General features: G+C 47.2%; 1 long non-coding RNA gene across 1 annotated transcript; it reads right to left on the bottom strand.

Annotated features, from left to right (window-relative positions):
* Positions 1-7,691: 7,691 nt before the first annotated feature.
* LOC109498439 lies at positions 7,692-12,774 on the bottom strand. The gene is made up of 2 exons (XR_002740855.2): positions 10,034-12,774; positions 7,692-8,326 (listed from the first exon to the last, which is right to left on the bottom strand). It is a non-coding gene; the product is annotated as an uncharacterized LOC109498439 (long non-coding RNA).
* Positions 12,775-17,091: the final 4,317 nt, after the last annotated feature.

The following is a 17,091-nucleotide window of genomic DNA, read 5'->3' as shown; positions in this document are numbered from 1 at the left end:
AGAGCAATTAACACCTCATTAATATGACATAAATGCTAATCTCTCCAGATCCCAAGTGACCCCCAAATTCTTGTCACCCAACCCAGAAAACACACTGCATGAATCCCCCAAAGGCAGGGAGCGGTGCACCGTGGAAGGGGACAGAGCTCACGGGCACCGTGGACGCACTCAGTGTCTGCTCAGCCTGGACCAGAGGCCACTGTTGCAGAGGAGGGGCGGCCGGTGGGAATGGCACGTGGCCCCCGGCGCTGCATGGAGCAGGGGGCTCCCGGCCACCGATGTCAAGGTGGCAACATGCACACACGCACAGGGCGCCCCGAGGAGGGCTGCACCGCTCGCGGGGGGCGGGGGCAGGGAGCTCCCGGAGAGCAGCTAAGGTTTTCCACCACAAACAGCAGCTCGTAGTGATCAAAGCCATCGCCTTAAATAAGTGATTTATTTATACAAGCAAAAACAAACAAACAAACAAACCAACAAAAAACCGTGGAGGGTTGTGCATAGTCAGAGATGTTATCGCACCACTTGGCAAGGAGAGATGCTCGAAGCTCATGTATCTGGCAATCCCCCGGGGGCGCGATTAGGGTGTCTGCATCAAAGGACGGTGGCAGATGAGTTCACACGGGAAATCACCTCCCACAATCCCTTTGCCACGACACTGCCAGGAAGAAAAATTCCTCAAGAGCATCTGACTGCCCTTTTATTCACTGCTAAGCCCTCGGGAAGAAGGAGACAAAGTGGGGAGGGATGTGGGGAGACCAGGGGCGGAGCACCTCCGGGGAGGGGGGGGGGAGAAGAATGTCCCACCGTTGTCCTCACCTCCATGTGCACCTCCAGGATGTGAGTAAACACACACAGGCTGGCACACGCGCACAGGTGCACACCGCTCGTCCCTGTTCCAGCATCTTCCTGGGTCTTCCTCGGCACGTCAGTGTGGCAAAGTCAGCTGGAACTCAGCTGAGGGACACAAGGCCAGCTGTCCCTGTTCCCCTGGTGGCCGTTTGCCAGCTCCACGATCCCTCCATCATGCAGAAGAGAGACACGCAAATCCAGCTGAGTTCCAAAGCTGCCCCGAGCGCCCGGTGTGAGCAGACCCTCCTTCAGGAGCTGTGGGGTGAAGAGGGGACTCCCACAAGTACCCGGGAGGATAGAACATCAAGCACGGAATGGATGAAGCACACGTGGCCATTCCCCATCGGTGCCGTGATGGAAAAGAACTGGGTCGAGAGCTGAGAGGGCTTCGTGGAAGAAGCCGCATGGGAGCTGGCCCCTGAAGGGTGAGAAAACTTCAACAGCCAGAAAGAGACAGAAGCATCCCAGATGATGGGAAGGGTGTCAGCAAAGGCGCAGCGCAAATGACTCAAGGTCGGTGGCCAGAAGCTAAGTCTGGGGCCACCGTTCTTCAACCCAAAATGGAACAGTGTCACGCAGCGAGCAAGGAGACAAAGAAGCTGGACATGTGACATGAGAAAGGGCCCCGGACACGTGAGATATGGTCACTGGATGGGTGTTTATCAGACGCAGATGCAATGGTCTATGCTTGTCCTTCGGAAAAGTTTTCATTGTGATCATCACCTTGAAAGAAGATGCTACTCTTTGCCTCTCTGTCACCTGGTGAGTTTCCTAATATCCAGGCACCTGTGTGCCTCTGTGCTTTGGTGGTGGTGGCAGTCTGCTGTGATGGATGCGGTCTCGCGAGAGAAGAAGAGACCCACCTGACGCACAGATAATGAAATGGAACAGAGAGAAAAGTCAGATGACTTCACAGGGCACTGTAGGAACGAAAGGTCGCACAAGTTCAAACAGAGGATTCGGGTGGGAGAGCTGAGTCGCCCAGGGACAAGGCAAACAGCAAGGGCCACACGCTCGTCAGGGCCTGGCCTGGCCGCCAGCGGCACAACCCATTCCTGTCAGCAAAACGCCACCGCCGGAATTTAGACTTGAGTAGACTTCAGTTTGGTTAGCACCAAAGTAGAAAAGTGTGTTTTGGAGAAGCGTAGGAGCTTACAAGCGTCAAAAGTCAAGTCTTCGTTGCGCGTTTGTACAAACAGAACTTGTCTAAAACTCCAGGTGACTGAGATTTCTTGTCCTTTAAAAGGAGTCACTATATGCCTCAAGTTTGAGAAGCCCTGCAGACCATGAGCCTGTTGAGGGCAGGTACCAAGTCTTCCCCATCTTCGAACCTCTGTTTCCAACATGGCGCCTAGAAAGGCCCTGAGCCTGAGATCATTGATTAACACTTCAGGACCAGACACCGCGACCTGGTCCTAACTATAAGAGCTAACGTTTATATAGTTCTTGTTCTATGCCAGGCGCTGTTCTAAGCACTGAGTGATGGTAACCTTCGTAGCCAATACTGCCCTCAGGACAGGCAAGAGAGAAGGAGAACCCCTGCTTAGGCGCCATGCTTACGGTCCAACATAGCATGACACAAAACAAATTTCATTCAATAAAGAACATGGGAGCACCTTGTCACTCATGATCTGGCATGCAACAATGACATAGCTCACCTGGAGTCTGCTGAATATGGACCCCCCCAAAATTTCCGCTTTAATCCCCAGATCCTATAAATAGTACCTTGTATAGGATTTTGCAGATGTGGTTAAGGATCTTGAGATGGGGAGATTCTCCCGAATTACCGAGGGGGGCCTATGTGCCATCATAAATATCTTTCTAAAAGAGAGGCAGAGGGAGCTCTGACATGTGCGCAAGAGGAGGAACTGATGTGACCACGGAGGCAGAGGTTATGGCAAGTCAAGAAATGCCAGTGGCCACCAGACGCTGGAAGAAGCAAGGACCAGATTCTCCTCTAGAGCCTTCTGAGGGAGATCAGCCCTACCATCGCCTTGACTACAGCCCGGTGATGCGGACTTCACACTTCTGCCCTCCAGAACTGAGACAGAACGCGGTCCTGTTGTTGTCAGCCCTCCTGGTGGTGCGACTTATTACAGAGGCAGCAGGAAGTTCACGTAGCACACGGGAACCCCTGTTCTCATGATAACACCGTGCGGGCCCAGGCTTGTGCCTCACCACGCTGCTGGCCCTGGGTCTTCGAAATCAAATGGCTGTATCCAAAGGCCATGAAGGTCTGAGGGTTGGATACTGCTACTGCTTTGAAAGGAAGGAAGGGTTGGAGCAGTAGAAACAATGAGGTGAGAGAAAAGACAGATTAATGTTCTGTCTAATCCCTTCTCTCAAAGGGCACACCTGCAGTGGATTCCCAGACAAGCTAATCATTCTTGTTCCTGCATCTCTTCATGTTCCAACTCATGGTTCCAGAAGCCTACACCATTCAGTGTGGACATGGTGACTGAGGAATATTCTGCAATATCAAGCAATTACTCTTATATTTGTATATATGTAGGTCCAGACATAAAACATGGTACCAATTCTTTATATGGGCAACCGAATGGGTATTGAATACTAGAATTGCAAACTTTTCTTTCTATTGAAAACTGCAATAGATTTATTTTTCAAAAACAAAGACCAGTTGCATTCAAATAATTTCGATGTTAACTGTCAGAATGTATGAATTACAATCCAACTTCGCTTTTGAACAGATCAAACAGTTTGGAAGAAAACTAACTCCTTGAAAACATATGTGAAAAATAACTCTGATAGCTTGAAGTTTTAGCATACTTAAAATATATACCTTAATGAAAATGTATTCAAATTTTGTAGACTTTGAAAACAGTTGCATTTGATAGTTTATCCATTGAGATATTCGCTGTAAATAGGACACAAATTTTGTGGGAATCTTAAGTATAACAGTATAATTATTCTGCCGAAGCTGTGTCAAGAAAATTAAATTTCATCTAGAATACACATATAATTTATAAGTTACGTAAGTCTTTATTTTATTGCTTGCCCAAATAGCGACGGCCCCTCCACAAACCAGGAGGTCCAGCGTGTAGACAAGAGCCTTGCATCAGAGCAGAGGTTCAGAAATGGTTGCTGAGTGAGTGAGTGTGTGTTGGGAAGTTTCTACGGTGTGCCGAGCCAGACTGCAGAGGTCCTTGACCATTACTCAGATGGTTTAGCCGGCCTGTGAGCAGGGGGATGATGCCATGAGACCGATGTTGGGTTTAATTGAGCGATAGGAGACAATGCAGGCTGGAGTTAGCCAATATCACACATAATATGGTCCACCATATAACATAAAATAATGTAGTTCGCGTCTTGATTTTTATTTGTTCTCTCTTTTTAAACCACGTTTCTTTCCTCAAAACCATGGCAAGAAGGTGATGACCCCCTGGCTGCAGGGCTCGGTATCCAGCAAGGCAGACGCTTGGGGGCCAGAGGAGCAGGGTGCTGGGAAAAGACTGTGGGCGTAGCACAGCTCAGAACTGCCTCGAATCCCAGCACTACCAGTTCGTTTCTGTGGGATCCTGGGATCCGATCTTAGCTTCTCCAAACCTCTATTTATTCATCCGTAAAACAGGGATAATACCACCTCCCTCACAAGGAAGTTATGACATTAAAAATAACATGGAAAACACACCTAGTGACCAGCAAATAGCAGTGCTCAACAAATAGCAGGTGCTAGAACTACGGGCAGAGAATGGCATGTTCCCTCCATGAAGGACACGCTCTAGACCCCTGTTCAGGAAGAGTGGGACACAAACCAGCAGCAGCACCATCACCTAGAAGCCTGTTAGAAATGTGGGGTTTTGGCCCCAGCGCCAGGCCAACTGCACCAGAATCTCCAGTTACCGAAACCCCCAGGTGACTGCTGTATAAGGTAGAGTTTGAAAGCATCTAACACTCAAACCAGTGGTTCTCAACCCGGACTGCATATCCAAATAATCTGAGGGGCTTTCAGATAACCCCTGCCTGAGCCCCACCCCAGACATGTTAATTCAGAATCCCTAAGAATGGTGTGGAGCCTGGGGCGCCTGGGTGGCTCAGTCGGTTAAGCGTCCAACTTTGGCTCAGATCATGATCTCACAGCTCGTGAGTTCAAGCCCCGTGTCGGGCTCCATGCGGACAGTTCAGAGCCTGGAGCCGGTTTTGGATTCTGTGTCTCCCTCTCTCTCTGCCCCTCACCGCCCCCCTCAAAAATAAATAAACATTAAAAAAAAAAAAAAGAATGGTATGGAGTCTGGGCTTTTTTTCAAAAGCTAGGTGACGTAATGTCCAGCCAAGACCCAGAACCATAGGCTGTATCAAAATCTATGAAGCCTTTGGGATGGAACCTCATTACGACTTTCATGGGCTGTAGGCATTTGCCTCTTTTCCTTCCATAAAACAATACTTAAAATTATATTTTACTACATGTTGATAAAAAGATGAATATGTTAATATTATTTATTCAGGCATTTTCTTCAACGTAAAAATTCTTGTCTCAATTTCAATTAAAGTTAAAACGTTTCTTAGGCCCCGGGAACTATCTTGGGCCTCAGGCACCGTCTCCACCATACCTAATGGATAAATTGGCTCTGCTCTGGGGTATTATACAAAGGTAAGGCATAGTCAGTGAGACAAAGGAATTCTTGATGGCGCTGTAAAGCTAATGACTCGATATATGTGAGCCAGCGGCTCACAGATACTGAGATTCTGGTCCATAAAAGAAGATGGAGGAGGAGAAGAGGAGGGAAGGAAAGGAGGGAAGAACGGAGGAAGAAAGGAGGGAGGAGGAAGGGAAGGAGAAAGGAAGGGAAATCTAAATAAGAATGGAATTCCAACCAAACGGGGGAAGCGTAGGGAGATAGCACATGCCTCTGTGTACTCTGCAGCTATACAGAGTTACATCACAGAGCTAATGTAAACATCGATTGCACACCTACTATTCACCCGTTCGTTTGTTTGGTGATTGATTGAGTGATTGATTGATTGATTTTAGAGAGGAGGGAGAAGAGGGGCAGAGGGAGAGAGAGAATCCGAAGCAGGATCCACGCTCAGCACACAGCCCAATGCGGGGCTCGATCCCACAACCCTGGGATCATGACCTGAGCCCAAATCAAGAGTCGGATGCTCAACCTGCTGAGTGACCCAGGTGCCCCTACCCATTCATTCTTTTAATCATTCATTCTTTTGTTTCTCCAGTTCCCAATGGAGCCAAATCCTGATGAGTCGAAGATGAGGACACAACCATCCCTTCCCTCCACGGGCCAAACACTGGGGGTGGGCAAACCCATACCTGCTTTCTTTCCTTGCTCTCCCAAGAATGTCCATGCAAGACTCTCAGTTTCCTAGAGCGACCAAACTCAATGAAAGCAAGGGGACTAAAAGGAAATCAGCGGGAAGCACGCGTACGTCAAGGAGAGTGAGCGCTTCAGCCCTCCGCTTGTGTGGCCTCACAGCTGCTCCCAGGGGACGCGTTTTATAAATTACTTTTCTTATTTCAAAAAATTCTGGCTTGAAAGGATCGGTGACCAAAATAAGCAGGTCCTTGCCGGTCGGAATCTTGAGAGGACCATATCTATGCTATATATAGTCCAAACACAGAGAAGACAGAGAGCCCAGGACCAAACACAGAGAAGACAGAGAGCCCAGGACCAAACACAGAGAAGACAGAGAGCCCAGGACCAAACACAGAGAAGACAGAGAGCCCAGGACCAAACGGAGACCGCCCCACGTGAGGGTACGTGCAAACCAGGGAAACATACAAATTCTGCTTTCCTTGCGCACTTCTCAGACGAGGAACGAGAAGAAAAGTGGTGTTCAAGAGTCACAGTGAAGCCTCGTAATTAGAAATACAGTACAATTATTCAGTGCACAAAAGCGCAGGGAGTTTGGAAGTGAAAACGAAACCTTTTGAACGTGAAAGTTCGAAGTCAACAAAAGATTAATTACTGGATGCATTGGCTCCCGCGTGAAGAAACAGAAAGCCACCGGGCCTGCCAGCTTGCATGTGGATTCCCGTGAAAAAGGATGACTCTAACGTATGAGCTTTTCCTTAATGAGATTTTTCTTTTTAAAACCAGGAAATGTATGCAGTCGGTAACAGGTCGTGCCGATAACGCCCTGCCAGGCCAACACGCTAGCAATTACAGAAACTCAGTAAAATGTGTCCTAAGTTCACATTTGTCGCAGTTGCGCTTTGCATGTTCAACAACACTTTATAAATAATAACTAAGACTCCTTAAATCAATGTAAAGTATCATTCCGTTCATTCTATCAAGGAGGGAGTCCTTATGAAGGGGCCCGTGAGAATGGAGCCTAGAAATCTCGAGTCCCTCGAGGTCATTGCCAAGCTGATGAGACCACTAGGGAAGGACAGAACAGACCCTCTGGCTGAGCGATCCCGGGACGATGCTGGTGTGTGGCACGGGGTAGGCATTCAATAAAGAGACACGACTGAGAGGAAGGAAAGAGGGGAGGGAGAAGGCGGAGGGTGGGGCAGGGATGGTGCCATGTCACGTGTCATTTTTCAAGAGATTATGCCAAGGTCCTTCCCAAGAAAATAGTGTGGCCTTGTTTACTAATTTGATGGTGAGAATTACTGGCTCGACAGTATGTTTCTTAAGAATCTTGAAAAAAAAAAAGGGGCGCTTGGGTAGTTCAGCCAGTTAAGCATCCAACTCTTGGTTTCAGCTCAGATCATGATCTCGTGGTTCGTGTGCTCGAGCCCCGTGTCGGGCTCTGCACTGACAGCACGGAGAGCTTTCTCTCTCCCCCCCCCTCTCTCTCAAAACAAATAAATAAGCTTCAGAAATATAATAATGCAAATAAAAATCCCGAAAAAATAAAAATTCCTAGGACACACAAAGGCTAACTATTCATTTACCAGATTCTTCAAATCTTGTCTTTCTCTCTCTTCAGTTACCTGAGTCTTTAGCCACTCCTGTCATTTAAAACAAGTTCACTCTTGGCCTAAGGTACCTCTCTCTTCTGGGTGATGGAAATCCCCTGCTGGTCCCTAGTTCCCCGCCAGGCGTGCCTGCGCCCATGAGGCCCACCACCACTGCAACTGACAAGTCCCCTCCTCTGCAAACACACCCAAGTATTTTCAAATCGATGCAGTGGGAATACGCACGCGCCCTGTGCTCTTCATCAGAACAAAGGCTGAAGAAGTACCCTTGGCAGCTTCCTTACGCTCCCAAGGTGCCCAGTCCATCAGATTGTCTACAAGTAGCAATTCAGATGGGAGAACTCAGCCCTGGAGCGCACGGCATCCATCTGCCACACCGCTGGCAGGTGGGGTACTGAAAGCCCTTGGCAGGATGTCATGGCGCAGTGTTAAAACTTTGACCACTGGCGCACTGGGACAGACAGCGTGGAAGGGAAGGAACGCACTGTAGGTACAACATCTCAGATGCTGGAGAACTTTGGAAAGCGGTAATTACGAGGATAATGGAGTTGAACGGCGGTCTCTGAGTCTCATCATCTATGGGAGAAAGACAATGAGCACCTGAGAATTATTAATCACCAATTTAAGGTGACTCACGCAAGTCAGAGACCTCACCGGCAGCATCTGAGAAGATGCATCTCTTCTAGCCAGAGGTTAGAGAACGCTGAAGATCAGGCTCAAGACTTAATTATCAGGGCTGCAAAGCTCCAGAGAAGGTTAGATCCTCAGCCCCGACAAGTCCACAGTGCCAAAGGTTGGACGGGATAGGGACCCTGATATTTGTAATGGGGACTTCTAGGCCAGAGGTCACAGAAAAACCCTTAAGGACCCTGTGGGCCTGCAGAAGTGACCCTCTCTTTCTATCGAAGGCTAGCACTCCTCCCCGGTGTGAAAATGCTGCAGAGGCCTGTGCCCCACAAGCAGCAATTTCTCCCACTTGCCTTCTTACCCCCACACCAGGTCACAGCAACACCCAGTGGGGGAAGTGGCTGAGAGGCATGGACAGGACCCAAGGGAACACACGGGCCGGACCGAGATGCACAGACCCTAAGTGTGCAATAGGGAGAATACATCCACATGGGCGTGTCTGCCATAACACGCACAGTGTTATTAGCTCCGGCAAGGCCCCAAGGCCGTGCTGACATGCTCCTGGGACGGCCCACACTAAAAAAGCAGAAATTCCAGGATGGCCACGCAGGTAGTAGAGAGGAAGAGGCTCAGGGAAGTGGGCTTTCCAGAGCAGAGGTATCACATGAGTTCGGAACACCAACCAGCCATGTGCATCAAAAGAGCCCTGGAAACAGCACTCATGTGCACAGCCAACGAGAGGGCCGCCCCGGCTGGGAGAACGCGGCTGCAAAGCCCAGAAGTGGCCGTCCTGTTGTTGCAGAACTGGACTCCCTACTGGAAATGGGCTGATGGAGTCTTGAAATGGTAAAAGACACTGTGGCATTGAACTAGATGCAAGATGGGGGGAGGGGGCACAGCTATAATTTGGCAACATGGCTGGAGCGGCCTCCAGAGGGGCCTGACCCAGAGACAGTCGTGGACACAGCATGCCTAGGATTGTAGGAGATGGGTGGCCAAGAGAGATGTATTGTGCATCCTATACACTCAACAAAACAAAACAAAAAAAACAAAAAAAAACAAAAAAAAAAAATCAAGGAAAGACAATCAAGAGGCTGAACCAGGACGATCGAACCGCCCCAGAAAAAGCCAGATCTCAGCACCAGACTTGGTATCTGGACCTGAGCCAGCTTTTAGGTCTAGAACCCACTGACCCAAGAACAGAAGGGTCCCCAGGAAAGACCCGCAGCTTCACAGCAAGTGCACGGGTGAATGACTCCCCTCGTTCTTCCCTAGAGAGGCCACCCCACATACTCAGGTGACCACACCCTGGAGGACAGGAGACGCCCAGCCCCGCTGAGGACTATTGGGCACAAGACCTGAGGTGACACTGATAACTGGGGACCTGAGGCATGATCCTGAAGCCCCCCACTAAAGTGGAGGCGTGGGGGCCAGCTGTAAGGAAGACCTGGCTAGGTCTGGCTCAGAGTGGCTTTCCCGTGTCCACAGACCCAACCGTGGCCTTCCCCTGGCCCCCAAAGATATAATTTAAAGGGACTTCGAAGTTGGAAAAACTACTACATTCATTTCTAGAGTAGGATCGGTGGGCAAATTAAATGGAAGTCCCTGAAATGTTTCCCTGCCCCATTACCAGGAAACCAAAAATACATCACATACCTGGAAGGAACACCAGGGGTTGAAGACTGAGGGGGGTGCAGGGTATGAACCCAACACACATCTATTTCATTCACCAATCTGGCCTGGAAACAATCCCAACATACTCTACAGGACAGGACAACCAAGCAGCAACCCCCTTTGTGACTTCCAGTCGGAGTAGCTTTGCCAGAGGTGATTAACGTGTCCCAGCCCACGGGATGCAGCCACAGGCGTGGCCAATGCATTCTTCTCCACTATTGTCCGGAAGGTGCTATCAGAGTGGTTTGTATTCGTGTGTGACACCTGATAGGGAGGGAAAGAGGAAAAGTCAGGAGACAGGGACAGGAGCTGGGGAAGACGCACTTGTCAGATGGATGGAAATAGGTATGAGTGGATTCATACCCTATTTCTTCGACACCAATGGTAGGTCGTGCACTGTTCTAGGTCCTGGAGACCAGCTGCGAATAAAACAGGAAAAGTATAAAAAGCCCTACCCATGGGGAGCTTAATTGCCACTGGTTGTCATTGTTGTTGTGGGTGCATAAGAGATTGGGGACGGAGGCCCTAAGGACTTAGAGGAGAAGACAGACAGACAGACAGACAGACAGACAGGTATGGTCCCGCACACAAGACCTTGCAGCACAAGAGCCACACTCTGGATGTGTGCAGTGTCGTCAGAGAAAAACACACACAAGCACAGGGAGAAAACATCTAGAGGCCACGCAGACCAGGACAAGGAAGACTTGAGCTAAAGCATGAGAAGACTGAGAAGGGGACACACAACAGGTGCGTGAAAGATACAAGATAGTCCACGGACTGAAAGTGAGTGTCCCCCCAAATCCACACATCGAAGCCCAGTCCCCAGTGTGACAATATCAGGAGAGGGGCCTCTGGGAGGTGAGTAGGTCATAAGCGTGGAGCCCCCTCAGTGGCATTAGTGCCCTTCTAAGAAAGACACCAGAGGTGACCTTCTCTCTGCTAGAGGCGTGCATCTGCAAACTATGGAGAGGACCCCCAGCTGCTCAGGCCGTACCCCGATCTCAGATTTCCAGCCCCCAAAACTGTGAGAAATAAATCTCTGTTGTTTAAGCCCCCCAGTCCGCGGTGTTTGTTAAAGCAGCTCACACCACGAAAGACAAGATCACGTAATTACTAAGATGTCAGAGGTGAAATAAAGGGCCCTGCGTGTGATGTCTCCTGCTGCCAGGCTCGGATCACCAGATAGATGGGACACCACAAAGCAAAATAGGCTCTTGGGAACAAGAGAGCAGGAAAAATGCTGACCTCAGCCTGGGGGCTGTGCGTGGGAGAAGGGGACCCCCAGGTGGGACTTCAGAGAGAGACGTGGGCTAGAGACGGAGGTTTAACCACTGTGATGATGGCTGAGATCCCACAGAGATCCCAGGAGAGTCAGCCACTGCAAGGAGACCCCAGAGATGGGGACCAGGTAGGAAGAGACCCACCACATGGATCCAGCAAACAGCGTCTAGTGAGTGATGCCCCGGGAATGCGTGGAGGGGCACGTGGGAAGGCCCATCAGGCTGTCAGCTTCTTGAGCAACAAAACACCAGATGAGCCACGGGCAATCACGAATGGAGAAACGTAATGGTGCTTTGTCTCTGCAAACGTTTATGCCGCTCTATCAACTCTCTGCCTAGTCCTTCATTACAATTCGGTCCCTTATGCGCTCTGCTGCCTTCTTCTCCCCAGAATGAAAGCAGATAAAATTCAGTTAATGTACGGATTTGCTTTACGAGACAATTAAATAATTATTTTACTGGATATATTTTTTTACCTCTGAAGAATTGGGATCATCTGAGGAAAGAACCAATGATGGAAGGTTTCAAGCCTGTTCTCTGCTCTGGCACCCCGGGGGAAGCGCACCTGTTACCAGAGCCACCCATGTGCGTCCAGGTCAAGAGGGTGATGGTTCTGCTTTACAGACCAACACATTTGCACAGGAAACCACATCAACTACCTTTGCTCACCAACTACCTTTGCTCAACATTCATGAAGACACAACCAAAAAACAGCAGGAATTTGAAAAGGGAAAAAAGAAAATAGAATATTCAAGAGGAAGAAATGGACAACTAATCCCAGTGGGAAGAGAAATAACTATTGGAACAGAAGATAATTTTTTAAAATTCTAATAGCATCCTTAGATCTCCAGAATCAGATAACAAGGACAATAGAGGAGGGGAAATAAAGGAAATAAAACAGGAGAATCTTCTCAACTAAAGACAGAACCTGAGTTTTGAAATAGAAAGGGCATAGCAAGTACTAAGTAGGACGAGTGGAAGAGAATACAAAACTACCGCCTATACTCTGTTACCATTGTAGAGCCCCAATGAGAAAACAAGAGCCCTAGCTGCTTCTAGAAGGAAGAAAAAAAAAAAGATGGTCTACAAAGGACAAGAACTGAACTGACTTACCAACAGAATATAATGTTGGAGGATGAAGGCACAGGTTTTAAGGGAAAGTTATTTTGAAACTGAAATTCTATTCCAAACTATCAACCAAGTGGTGTGGTAGAAAATAAAGATATTTCAAGGGTTTTTGGACTCAGGGAGTTTTACTTCCCTTTCTGAAAATATTACAGAGCAATACTTGCAAGGTAGTCTTCTTAGCACTTCGCAGGAACTAACTTTGAACCTTCACATCAACCCTATGGCATTATTTTTACTCTAAATTTATAGATGAGAAAACTGTGGCACAGAGAAGTTACACTTTGGAAAATGAAACAGGAACTCAAGAAAAAAAAGACACTGGGCAGTCGGTTGAGCATCCAAGTCTTGATTTTGGCTCAGGTCATGATCCCAGGGTCATGGGATCGAGCCCCATGTCAGGCTCTGCACTGAGCATGGAGCCTGCTTGCTTGGGATTCTCATTCTCTCTCTCTCTCTCTCTCTCTCTCTCTCTCTCTCTCTCTCCATCTGCCCCTCTCCCCACCCCTCTCTCAAGTAAAAAAAATAAAAGTAAATAAAGATGCTATAAAATTTAACTCACAGTGAACTAAGGAGGAGATCAAGGAAAGCAGTCCAAGGCTGAGGGCTGTGCTGGGTGTCTGGAAAGCAATGGGCCCATAAAAAGAGAAACCAAGAGGGCTCAGGGAAAGTCTTCAAGACAGAAACAAATCCATTTATGGATATCGTATGATTAAGATCCTAAAAGGTCTAAAAGACAGGAGGATGCAAATGTTCCTTCAGTCAATGGCTACAAAAATAAAAAAAGAAAAAGAATGGAAACAAGAAACACCAGGGGGTAAGAGGCAGGAGTGCAAAACATGCATGACCTAAAGATGGTGCAAATTTAAAGGTGTCCTAATTTTGAGCAATAGATGGAGTTTAGGGGGAAAAAATACGTTTAATCTTGAGTCTTGGAAGATTATCCTTCAAATAGCATCAGTGTAATAACAGAGAACTCTTCCTTCATTTGTTTTGCAGGAAAAATATTAAATAACCACAGTAGTGGGGCACCTGGGCGGCTCAGTCGGGTAAGCATCTGACTCTTTTTTTCTAAATTGTTTTAATATTTATTTATTTTTGAGAGGTGGGGCAGGGGCAGAGAGAGAGGGAGACATGGAATCTGAAATAGGCTCCAGGCTCTGAGCTGTCAGCACAGAGCCCGACATGGGGCTTGAACCCACACACCATGAGGTGATGAGCTGAGCTGAAATCGGATGCTTAACCGACTGAGCCACCCAGGTGCCCCAAGCGTCTGACTCTTGATGTCGGCTCTGGTCATGATCTCACAGTTCACAGGTTCAAGCTTTGCATCAGGTTCTGTGCTAACAGGGCAGAGCCTGCTTGGGATTCTTGGTCTCCTTCTCTCTGCCCCTCCCCTGCTCATGCTGTCTCTGTCTCTCTCAAAATAAATAAATAAACTTAAAATAAATAAATAAACAAACAAATAATTGTTGTAATATAAATGCTGTTTTCTCAACTCTTTGTTTTCACAATTGATCCTTAGGAACATAGAAAACTTTTAGTTACAATAAACATGTAAGTATAATATAAAAGTATGATGACATAGCTGGATAAAGAGGGAATAAAGGTGGGGATTACAAAGATGCTAATTTTCTCACCTTTCTTAATGGGGAATCAACAGATAATGCCTCAAGTTGATGGCTCCTCAACACCAAAGATATGAGCCATAAAGAATTAATAAGCTGGACTTCATTAATATTACAAACGTCTCCTCTGGGAAAGACATGGTCAAAAGAATGAGGACACAAGCCACAGACTGGGAGAAAATACTTGCAAAATATGTATCTGGGAAAAATTGTTACCCCAAATGTACCCCCAAATCACTTAAAACTCAACAATAAGAAAGTAAACAACTGATTTAGAAATGAGCAAAAGAGCTGAACAGGCACTTTACTGAAGAAGATAGACTAGCAACAAGTAAGCCCATGAAAAGATGATCCAGGGTGCCTCAGCTGGTTGTGTCCAACTCTTGATTTTAGCTCAGGTCATGATCTCACGGTTTTGTGAGTTCGAGCCCCATGTCAGGCTCTGTGCTGACCCTGCAGAGCCTGCTGGGGATTCTCTCTCTCTGCCTCTCCCCTGCTCGTGCTCTCTCTCAAAATAAATAAATAATTTTTTTTAACTTAAAAAAAAAAAAGATGCTCCACATCTATGTCATCAGGGAGATGCAAATTAAAACAACCACAAAATACCACACCACACCTATCAGAATGGCGAAAATCTAAAGTTGTTGGATCAAGGAATAGATAAGCACAGTACTTAAAGTTCTGAAGCTACAGAAAGACTTAAGCACCTAATCAGCAAAAGTCAACATGTGAAGGAAAGATGGGAGGGTATGTAAAGGCACTAAGTCTCACATCTTTCTTTCCATTCTTTTTTTTTTTTTAATTTTTTTTTTCAGCGTTTATCCATTTTTGGGACAGAGAGAGACAGAGCATGAACGGGGGAGGGGCAGAGAGAGAGGGAGACACAGAATCGGAAACAGGCTCCAGGCTCCGAGCCATCTGCCCAGAGCCCGACGCGGGGCTCGAACTCACGGACCACGAGATCGTGACCTGGCTGAAGTCGGACGCTTAACCGACTGCGCCACCCAGGCGCCCCTCTTTTTTTTTTTTTAAGTAGGCCCTACGTGGGGCTTGAACTCACAACCCCAAGATCAAGAGTTGCATGCTCTACAGACTGAGCCAGCCAGGCGCCCCCCACATCTTCCTTAGTAAATAGTTAATACACACCATCCAAAGTTAATTGATTAACATACAGGGGTAAAAATAATTCTAGATAAAGCTATGGTGGTAATTTCTAGAAGAATTAAAACCAAAATTGCTTAGATCTTAAAACCAAAATCGCTTAGATCTGAAGCTTAGTGGAGTAAGGATGAGGGGATGTCAAAGACAGTTATTTTTACTTTGTATCCTCTATCCTTCTCACAATTTTGTTTATATAATGGGCATGTAGTGCTTTGTAATCTAAAAAGCAATTTTTTAATCATCAGTAAAATTTTGTGTTAGGGAAGACTACAGCTGAAGGATGAAGTTTATGGAAATTTTTCTAGATGCTTAAGAACAGACGTCAGTGACAAAGCGTTGCTGACAAGGATGAATTTTTGAATTTTGAAATGCCACAGTTTCCCTCAAATTGTAAATCTCCCAAAGGGTGTTTCTCCAAGTCGTACTTATCAGACGCACTACTAAGTTCAAATTAGAAAAATCTTACCTGTAATTGAAGCCAGCTGCAACCTTTTTGACAAGGACTAATTGCCGATAATGATTTAAGTGCTGTAAATTCACATGCCACAATTGTTTTAAATAGGGGAACCTCTTACAGCTTTCTCTGAAAGGAACTGTTAATCTTTGCTGCTGACTTACCAAACCCTTCAGTCACCTGTTTGCCATCATTTTCATGAGCTGATAACGTGTTTATTAGAGTCATAATGTGCAGGTGGAGGAAGAAAGGTCTCATTTGATGGCACTGGGATTTCGTCTGACATTTCTACATGGGAAGAGTCGGCATGAGCTTCAGGCTTGACTAAGGCAGAGAAAGACAATAAAGACCCACAATTTTTTCTTTTTTAACTTGGGGCAAATGAAAAGTCAGCATTTGTGTGGTATCAGTAACGTTAGATGACGTAGCTGGTAAAATCCATAACCTATAAGGCTGTCCCTGTACCTGCTATAAATCAAGGGTTCCGGGGATCCTGGGTGGTTCAGTCACTTAAGCATCCGACTCTTTGTTTCAGCTCAGGTCGTGATCTCACAGGTGGTGAGTTCAAGCCCCACATTGGACTCCGAGCTGAAAGTACGGAGCCTCCTTGGGATTCTCTCTCTCCTCTCCCTCTGCCTCTCCCCTGCTTTTCCTCTCTCAAAATAAGTAAATAAATTTTAAAAACGAAACATAAATCAAGGGTTCCTGGTACCAGCAAAGCTGGACGTGTCAGGATGCGGTGAGCCCTCTCCCTCCATACTCAGCATCCTGGTCTGTCTTTGGATGTGTCTGATCTTTTCCGCCTCAGCATCGCGTCCGGTCCCTCTGTCTGTTCATTGCCTGGTTTGGGGCACTGGACATCTCACCTCTAGTTAAGGACAGAGGAGCGATTGGCAACATATACCGAGAGCTAGCATGTCCTTTGACTTTATGATTGTACAGCAAGGATTTATCTGAATTAAAAAAGAATACGCCCTATGCAAATTTTTAGCTGCAAGGGTTCGATCAAGGTGTCATTTCTAACGGTGGGAAACTGGCATGTAGCGGCGATGGGCCCGATATTTGGAACTCAGACGTGGAAAAGATGTGGAGCTCCGGGTCGTGTGGTGTGACCAGCGGACACCCAGGCTCCTCAGCCGGGACACCGATTTGCAAGGTGAGTCTTCAGCCTGCCGTACAGGCACTGTGGGCTTCGATGGGCTCGTGTGAGAAACAGCGGTAACCACCTGCTTTACCTGGACACTGGGCATTCGGAATCGTGCCTGACGCGTTGTGAACACTTGACCCACGCCAATTAATAATAAAAGAACTAATCCTAATGGTAGCGGTAGTAACAGTAAACCGTAAAAATCGTGTCGAAGGGGAAGACGCACTGAGGGAGAATACAATATA

The sequence above is a fragment of the Felis catus genome, chromosome A3, assembly GCF_018350175.1.
Source record: "Felis catus isolate Fca126 chromosome A3, F.catus_Fca126_mat1.0, whole genome shotgun sequence".
In the NCBI taxonomy this organism is placed as follows: Eukaryota; Metazoa; Chordata; class Mammalia; order Carnivora; family Felidae; genus Felis; species Felis catus.
This window is presented reverse-complemented; position numbering and strand designations above follow the sequence as displayed.